The following is a 7,031-nucleotide window of genomic DNA, read 5'->3' as shown; positions in this document are numbered from 1 at the left end:
CGACCAGGAGATCATTTCAACCAATCAGGAGGTATTCCAGAAGTTCTTAGCTGCACCAGAACCCAGGAGATCAGTCGGTTCAATGGAGAATCACTTAAATCAAACCGGAGCTATTTATGGAAAGATTGGACAATCTTTCGGTTTGATCCATTCCAAGCAATTCCAATCCAACCAGGAGAACCAGACGACATCCAGACTAAACCAAGACATCCAGGAGACATTATACACGAGCCAGAAGAGTTCTACAACTTCATCCCATGCACACCCCCACATAGGAATAAGAAGATCCCCATTATCACCAAACTGCCTTATTTGGAGTCTCTTGCATTCAAACTCCAACAGCTCTTTTCTACCAAGGCAAGGACGAGATCAGCATCTATCAAGCATTCAAGAAGGTCCCAAGAAAGCTCTCTTATCCCCTTAAACCGTCCAGATTCAAGCAAATCAAGTTTTCTTCACTTGGAGCCAAAATCCCACAAAAGGCTCCAACGGCTAGTTTTCAAGGAGCCATCATTCCTTTGCTTCCAAGTTTATTATTTCGATTTTTATTTCTTTCCTTATGTCATTTTATGGCTGTTAGAAAGTTCTTGGTCGAGCCTATAAAGCTCTAGTCTTTGTTTCATTGTAAATCACCCATCTTTGAAAGTATTATGAATTATTCAATTTTTCTAGTTTTGTCAAAACTATTGTTCTAAGTCTTTTGAGTGTGTGAGAAACAACTCTGGAGCAACTTGACTTATCAAAGCCTCCTTTCACAGAGCTTTGTGGCGTCCATCATCCCATCTCCATCCATTAATCGATCTTGAGAGTGATACACATCCAGCAAGACCGGTTCCATCTTCATTCATCTCCCATCCATTGATCCTTGTTGAGAGTGATACACATCCAGCAACAAAGATCCCATCTCCATCAATCTATCCCTTTTCTATTTGTTTTTATTCATATTATCATTTTGATTCATATTCATATTTGTTTCTGTTTGCATTATAAAAACTCTAAAAACTCATAAAAATCGGTTCTCATTGTTCTCAGGTTGTAGCTTGGATCCAACCTCTATCTATTCGTGGGTTACCCCCCTGTGCCTACAACATTTTGGTATCAGAGCTCAAGCTCCTGAATCAGGTCACTCTATCCTTGCATCATTCATATTTGTTTGCATTTGTTTTTCATCATAAACCGAAAATCCATAAAAACTGTTTCTTTGTTTCAAGTTTTGTTTCTGCATTTGTTTTGTGTTCTTGCTGTTCATTCTGCTAAGTGCCACGAAAAAGAAAAGAAAAGTTTTGTTTGATTCATTTAAAATCGAAAATCCCAAAAGAAAAGTGTTTGCATTTATTAGTTTCCATAAAAAAAAAAATCCCATAAAAATTTATGTTTTGAATTTGATTCATTTTCATTTGCATTCATAAATTCAAAAGCCAAAAGAAATCATCCTAGTTATTGTTTCATACCATTTCTACTTGTTCATTTCGTGATTGCATCAGAAAAGAAAAAGAAAATATTTTTTTAAGCTTTAGTTTATATCATTTGCATATTTAATTGTTGCATTTCATCCAAAGAAAATTCAAAAAAAATTCAGCATTAGTTTGCTTTCCATATTTTCTTTTCATTTGTGTTAATTGTCATTTATTATTGTTTCATTTCGAGATTTGCATTAAGAAAACCAAAAGAAAAATCATTTTCCATAATTTATTTCATTTCGGTTCAACATTGCATCTTTTTCGGTTTAGTTTTAATAGATTGCATTTTGTTTACTTATTTTGGTTCGACCAAAACTTCCCATATCTTCACTTGCTCTTTGAGATTGTTTTCAGGAAGCTATGGCAGGAGAAACCCAGAGACAACTTCTCAAGGAAAACCAAACTCTTTTGGCAGATTTAAAGAAAGTAAAAGATCAGATTGCTCGGTTGGAGAAAAAGACACAAGGCACAAGGCCAACGACCACAGCAAGGAGAAAGAAGATTTGGAGATGCACCAGAAGCTGTTTATGTCGAGCCCAAGCCACCAGATCCTTCATGGATCAGTCAACAGCCAACTTCTCAAACCCATATTCATCATGTTGCTAATTCTCGGTTTGATCATAAATATTTTGCTGATAAAATTGAACTCTTTACATTTTCAGGAGGAAGAAGCTACCTATTTTGGGAGAGGAACCTTGATGAATGGTTTCACTACAACAAAATTCTGAAAGAAGAGAGACTATCTTATGCCATTGATCAACTAAGAGGTAATGCCTTTAAATGGTGGGTACAAGAAGAAGATGATAGATGGTTTTACAAGGAGCCAGCTATAAAACGTGGAGAGATCTTAAGGAAGTCATGAGGGATGAATTTGCACCAGAACTCACAAGTTCTAAGATCCAAAAGATATACCCAAGGAGGTATCTAACTCATGGTTCCAAAGAAAAACCAGAAACTGTTATTGTCCAAGTAGAGGCTAAGGTAAGTCCTATACTTGATAAATCAGTTAATGAATCATCTACCACTTGTATGAGTCACTTGTCTTTGTCAAAAGGTGATGTAACAGGAACTAAGGAGCATGAATTCAAAGGAGAGGAGCCACCAGGCGCCACAGCTGTGATGGATCAGAAGATGGTTCAAGACACAATGCAGTCCATGTTGCTTAAAGAAGCAAAACCAGTAAATGAAGTATCATACCAAGGTAAGTGTCTAACACCACCTAGAGATACTAGTACTGACGTGTGTGTTCTTGATGTAGGGAGTAAAAATGAAAGCTATCTGCTTACTGAAGTTCCACAGAAGGAACCAGACCATAAGCTCAGTCATGAACCACCTCACAAGTGGAAACCAAAATCTAAACAATGGATTGTTCAAATTCCAAAACCTATGGTAAGATTCATTTTAGATCAGCATGTTTTTAATATTTCCATGATAGATATAATGCACTTGATTTTTGTCCAGAGTGTTGAGACTATTTCAGGTTGCCAAGAAGAAAGCTTTAAAGAAATTCCACCGGATAATCTTATGTTGCTAGGAGAATCAACTCCAAGGAAGAACAGAAATGTGGCCACCAAAACTTTGAAGGACCATCCACTCCAGAAGAGATGTAATGGCCATAGCCATAGCAGAGGCGTGATCCTTTCAAATCTTTTCAAAGAAGAGCCACCAGATGCACCATGCATCACCAAACCGAAATTATACCAAGGTAAGGTTCTAAACTCTCAAAAGAGAATGAAACCTGACTTGCTCTATCTTGATGCAGGTTATATAGTTTCGAGGTCGAAACCTTGTCAAGAGGGAGGGGATGATGTGGTCATCAGATCATCAACTGAACCGGAGGTCAACCCAAAGCCCTACTCAACCAGCCAAGGCGCAAACCAGGACATACGTGCACTAAAATACCATATCTTTCAAACCAGGAGGGTTTAAATTACGAGGCTAATTTTTGGATTCTACACTCAAGAAGAAGTCCAGGCCAATTGGAATTGGGCCAAAATATTCACGGAGCAAGAAGTTATGAATTTTACAACTCAGAGGTTTCTCAGCCTATCCATATGCGAGTATCCGACTTTAGAAGGAGATTTAAGCTCAAGTAAGGAGCTTCCTGAAGCAAAGCCCGTCATCAAATTCAAGAGAATTCTTTCAGCTTTCCAAAAGCCAAAGATCAGGAGAAATGGACACGTAAATCAGAAGATATGTTCAATTTTCCAGAACCGGTCAAACCAGTGCTACACTCGCCTCAATTGGAAGCTAACCGGTTCAATCAGCTTCAAACCAGAAATTGGCGACCAGGAGATCATTTCAACCAATCAGGAGGTATTCCAGAAGTTCTTAGCTGCACCAGAACCCAGGAGATCAGTCGGTTCAATGGAGAATCACTTAAATCAAACCGGAGCTATTTATGGAAAGATTGGACAATCTTTCGGTTTGATGCATTCCAAGCAATTCCAATCCAACCAGGAGAACCAGACGACATCCAGACTAAACCAAGACATCCAGGAGACATTATACACGAGCCAGAAGAGTTCTACAACTTCATCCCATGCACCAGCCCACATAGGAATAAGAAGATCCCCATTATCACCGAACTGCCTTATTTGGAGTCTCTTGCATTCAAACTCCAACAGCTCTTTTTCTACCAAGGCAAGGACGAGATCAGCATCTATCAAGCATTCAAGAAGGTCCCAAGAAAGCTCTCTTATCCCCTTAAACCGTCCAGATTCAAGCAAATCAAGTTTCTTCACTTGGAGCCAAAATCCCACAAAAGGCTCCAACGGCTAGTTTTCAAGGAGCCATCAATTCCTTTGCTTCCAAGTTTATTATTTCGATTTTTATTTCTTTCCTTATGTCATTTTATGGCTGTTAGAAAGTTCTTGGTCGAGCCTATAAAGCTCTAGTCTTTGTTTCATTGTAAATCACCCATCTTTGAAAGTATTATGAATTATTCAATTTTTCTAGTTTTGTCAAAACTATTGTTCTAAGTTTTTTTGAGTGTGTGAGAAACAACTCTGGAGCAACTTGACTTATCAAAGCCTCCTTTCACAGAGCTTTGTGGCGTCCATCATCCCATCTCCATCCATTAATCGATCTTGAGAGTGATACACATCCAGCAAGACCGGTTCCATCTTCATTCATCTCCCATCCATTGATCCTTGTTGAGAGTGATACACATCCAGCAACAAAGATCCCATCTCCATCAATCTATCCCTTTTCTATTTGTCTTTATTCATATTATCATTTTGATTCATATTCATATTTGTTTCTTTTTGCATTATAAAACTCTAAAAACTCATAAAAATCGGTTCTCATTGTTCTCAGGTTGTAGCTTGGATCCAACCTCTATCTATTTGTGGGTTACCCCCCCTGTGCCTACAACATAATGTGCCCGCAACACTGTCCAAAGAGGACTTGTTAGAGGCCATGAAGGTAATGGGGACTCAGGTTGCGGCTATGGCGCAACTGTTCACGCCACTAGTGAACTCCTCGGTTGGCCAGGCTACGCCTGTGGCTACGACCACCCCCAACACACCATGGTCCAGTTGTGGAAACGGTTGAGGTGATCGAGATCGATCCACCGGAAAAGTCTGGAAAGAAGGTGGACTATCTGAGTCTGCTTCAACATTTATCCAGGTTGGGTACGAAGCATTTCTCCGGTAGCACCGACCCTATTGTGGCAGACGAGTGGAGGAGTAGGTTGGTCCGAAACTTTCAATCAACTCGCTGTCCAGTGGATTACAGACGCGACATTGCGGTTCACTTCCTGGAAGGGGACGCGCATAACTGGTGGCTTGCAGTGGACAAGCGCACCAATGGGAGTCTGGAAAGTTTTGCGGACTTTGAAGTTGAATTCAACCGCAAATACTTCCCTGCTGAGGCTTGGGATCGTCTGGAAGCTCAGTTTCTATATTTGGCCCAAGGCCGCAGGACCGTACGGGAGTACGAAGAAGAGTTCAACCGGCTCAGACGGTTTGTTGGAAGAGAGCTGGAGGACGAGGCAGTCCAGGTCCGTAGGTTCATCCGAGGCCTAAGGCCCGAACTGAAGACCCATTGCTCGATCCGCACTTTCAACACCGTCGGAGAACTGGTGGAACGGGTGGCTTTGCTAGAGTCTAACTTGGCTGAAGAAGCTAAGCTTAAGGCTAAGTCACAGTCTGGCCCGTCGGGCAAAACAAATGATAAAAAGAGGAAGTGGGACCAGGTGGACGGAGGTAAGACCTCTGGTGGCCGACCTACATGTCCCAAGTGTGGAAAGAATCATCCCGGTGAGTGCTGGAAGGCCATGGGGGCTTGTGTGCGATGTGGCAGCATGGATCACACGATCCAAAACTGCACTCGACCAAACCGATTCTCCGACCAGTCCAGTGGCAGCGGCTCCGTGACTTGCTTCCTATGTGGCAAGACTGGACACTACAAGTCGGATTGTCCTAAGCTACAAGGAGGACAAGGGAAGGGCCGTGGAGACACAGGCAAGTCGACCCAGAGTAGGCCGACCACAACACCAAGGGTGTATAAGCTGTCCCGGGACGACGGCGCTTCTGGATCGTTTGATTCGATCTCTGGTAATTCCTAAATTTTTCTTTTTACATTCAAGTAGAAAATGCTTGGTATGGAACCTAGAATGTCTAGGCGATTCTTATGAGGGTCTCTGTTAGGAACCCTCATGATTGGTGGTGTGGAAACCCACGTACTTTTCGACACAGGGGCTACACATAGTTTTGTGAGTCCGGGACTGGTCGGAAAGGGTCTGTTCTGTCTGGACGCTGGAGATAATTTGGGATAGTGAGGGCGGCCGGAGGGCAAGCCATGAACTCACTAGGTCTCATGTCAAATATCCCAGTGTCAATACAGGGAAAGGTATTCCCTGTGGATTTGGTCTGTGTCAACCTAAAGAATCACGAAGTGATCCTAGGTATGGACTGGTTGGGAAAGTATCGGGCCACTCTCGATTGCCATAGAGGTCGTGTGCAATTGGAGACTGGGCTTCGACCGATCCAGTACCAATGTCTGTGTCCGGCTCAAGAGAAAGTAGTGGTTTCAGCAGTTCGAGCGATTCGGATGTTGGAACAGGGTTGTCAGTCCTTTTTGGCTACAATTACAACTACAGAGCCAGGCAGTTCTGTCTGTCTGAAAGACCTTTCAGAGGATTCGTTGGTGTTGAAGTTCCCAGATGTGTTCCAGGTACCTCAGGGTGTCCCCCTGATAGGTCGGATCCATTTACGATTGAACTAGAGCCAGGGACAGCTCCGCTGTCCAAGAGTCTGTACCGGATGGCTCCGGCCGAGATGGCCGAGCTAAAGAAGCAATTGGAAGAATTGCTTGACAAGGGGTTCATACGGCCAAGTAGCTCCCCTTGGGGTGCACCAGTCCTCTTCGTGAGAAAGAAGGATGGTAGCATGCGTCTGTGCATCGACTATCGAGGGTTGAAAAGGGTCACTGTGAAGAACAAGTACCCGTTGCCCAGGATAGACGAACTGTTGGATCAACTCAAAGGAGCCAAGTGGTTTTCCAAGATTGATTTGGCTTCAGGGTATCATCAGATCCCTATAGAGCCAAATGATATTAGGAAGACGG

This window comes from Brassica napus, unplaced genomic scaffold (assembly GCF_020379485.1).
Source record: "Brassica napus cultivar Da-Ae unplaced genomic scaffold, Da-Ae ScsIHWf_1408;HRSCAF=1990, whole genome shotgun sequence".
In the NCBI taxonomy this organism is placed as follows: Eukaryota; Viridiplantae; Streptophyta; class Magnoliopsida; order Brassicales; family Brassicaceae; genus Brassica; species Brassica napus.
Note: the sequence above shows the minus strand (reverse complement) of the source record.